This window comes from Octopus bimaculoides, chromosome 9 (assembly GCF_001194135.2).
Source record: "Octopus bimaculoides isolate UCB-OBI-ISO-001 chromosome 9, ASM119413v2, whole genome shotgun sequence".
In the NCBI taxonomy this organism is placed as follows: Eukaryota; Metazoa; Mollusca; class Cephalopoda; order Octopoda; family Octopodidae; genus Octopus; species Octopus bimaculoides.
In genome coordinates, this window is record NC_068989.1 from 23,364,203 (window position 1) to 23,366,964 (window position 2,762).

Genomic DNA, 2,762 nt, shown 5'->3' on the forward strand with positions numbered 1-2,762 from the left:
GAAGGTCTGAGCTCAACTGTCTAACAAAGTGAAACTCTCTCTTTAAGAACCAGTTTTACTACGCATGCGCACTTGAGGGGCTTCCGGTGGTGAAGTCCCCTGCGCATGCGCAGAATAGTACTTCCTCAATGGCGGCTATAATTTCGCGCCACTACAGATTGATATGTTTTGTAATAAAACAGTCTATTTCTGATAGCATTTTCATCTTGTGGTACGACTCTCCATGGGTTTGTGGTAAACCACATTTCATCCGTGTAGATTGAGGGTTTATCTATACAGGTCCCGAATGTAAAACTGTCAGATGCCTGGCATCGCATTCAACCTGTATTCATCAAGCCGTTACGTATTGATCGCAGTATGATTTTCCACTACTCGGCGTTCCTGTTATATGAAGTCCATTCTTTTTTGGGTGTATTTTGTGGCACACCTCGAAGGTTTCTTTGGCAAATTGCTGTAGGTCAAAGTGGTGATGCTTTAGCCATGCGGTGAAAATATTTAGGGAAGTTTGCACGTTATGGAACTTGTAGTTCATGTCGGAAAATAGTTCTGTTTTTTTTTTTGGTTGTATCTGTTGCCAAATTGGAATGAAGACAGTTTCTATATTTAGTTCTGTGGCAGCTGATGTTATGATGCTTAAAAGGTTTCGAGTATTTCGGTATATGTCGTTCCATTGCTTGTTAATGTTCATGTTGTTTGTATTTTTAGCGTATGTTATTAAATCTCCTAATTCCGTTGAATTAGCGGCAGACATGAGCTGTTTTATGAAATCATGTATTTTGCCTTGGACTGTTATTTTATCTGTGTATCTTTCGTCGTTGTTGTTGTTATGTTCTTCTGTAGTTTGGATAGCTGTCATGGTGGTATTTACCTTACGATGAGTTAGGCCTAACGATAACAACAATCGTCTCACACTGTGTCCAACAAACCTTCTATATCCAACTTCGATTGGAAAATGCTCCACTTTCCAGCCTGTGTCTTCACATTTCTCGAGGAGGTTTACATAACAGTCAATCTTTCGAGCCCACGCAGCGGCGTCCATGTTATCTTCATGAGGACCCGTTAACTCGACTAGATTTACAACTTTCCTTCTTTCACACCACATTAAAATGTCCGGTTTTTCCGTAACTGGGATGGGAAAGAATCCCTGGCACTCGGGTAAATCTGCAGTCACTTTCCAATAGCCGTTCCACTTTTCATCTCTCACAGGAAGTTTCTTGTTCTTCTTCTTGAAACGGATCTGCTGACCTGAGCGCTTGAAGGTAATAAAATCTCCAGATGGTACTTTCAACGGTTTTTTGTCAGTCGATGTCTTTTTACTTACAAATGATGCAAATGTGTTTGTGTAGCAAGTAGCACTGACAAAACATAGTGGCCAGTTAGTGTGGCAACCCAGGAAATTTGAAATCATTTGAAATTTTTGTAGCTGCAATTAGTGTCGGATTACTGATTGAGCAGGAGTACAGATTGCTGGATTAGTGATCATGAACTGTATTACCATTATTGTTGATAGCATTTATGTTTGCTTCATGTGAAATTATTTTCCTTATTATTCCAAGGTGACCCCCAGAGATGACTAGAAGCAATACTGTCATATTATCAGAGTTTTTGATTTCTAATTTCAATGAATCCTTTGTGGAGGTAAAAATAGAATTTATATATATGTATATATAGGTATGTATAATTGAAAAAGTTCTTTATAGTTTAATATGCAAAGGTGGTAAAAAAATTCTATCACTTTTCACAAGTGGTTTGTGCATGTGTTTTCCTTGCTCAGTTTCATCTCGGATCGGCCAATCCTTGCGTACATAGTGTTCAGCTCTTGTTCTGGAATTCCATAAGCACAGGAAGCAGCAAAATTTAGTATAGCCAAGCTGAAGGCCAGTAGGCATGGCCACAACCTTAAAATCTGCACAAATATGCCAGGTGTGGTTATCATACTGTATGCTTGTTAGAATTGCTTTCAGATTTTCATATAATTCTTTCATGGTTGTCCTATAAGCTATGGGAACATAAGGTAGAGTGTTACCATTGTGTTGCTGAACAGCTTTGATCTATGAAAAGTCGCCAGTTGGTTTTATCATATGGTATTTCCAGTTGCTCAGAAAGTTCAGTGATGTCATTACAAAGGCATAAGTCATCCTTCATGGTGAATAATGCAAGCAGATCCTCCGTACGTTTTCTGTACAGTGTTATCTTCACTCCTTTCTCAAGATTACGTTTTTGGAGCCCTGATGTCATAAACTCACTTTTCTCTGTGCTTAAATAGAGAGCTCTGCACAAGTCATTTAGAGCCTCTTGAGAAAATGGTATTGGTTTATTCTCACTTTCTCGATCATTGGGCTCCATTCACCACTGGAATGTTCATCAGCACTGCTGGAACTCTGCATTTCTTGATCTGGAGGTTTGGGCACAGGTAAATTTTCTGAGTGCTCTACTGGGCGCATTGCTGATTGCAAATTTGGGTAAACAATGTGTTTCTTTAATACTAGTTTAAATTGAAATTTACAATACACTCATACAATTTCTGTAATAGATCATATTTCTCATATCTCCGCCGCCACATGAATTCACAAAGATATGAGTCTATCATAGAACGTTGTGTACCACACCGTCGCTTGTTAGCCCGTTTTACACACGCCCACGTACTTTCAATTTGTTGCGTGTGCGTGTTATTTAACGGGTTAACAAACTCGACACTGTGGTTCACCGTTTTATGTTGAAAGTTGTACCCCTCGATCTCCGGAATATGAGAATACGCCCTC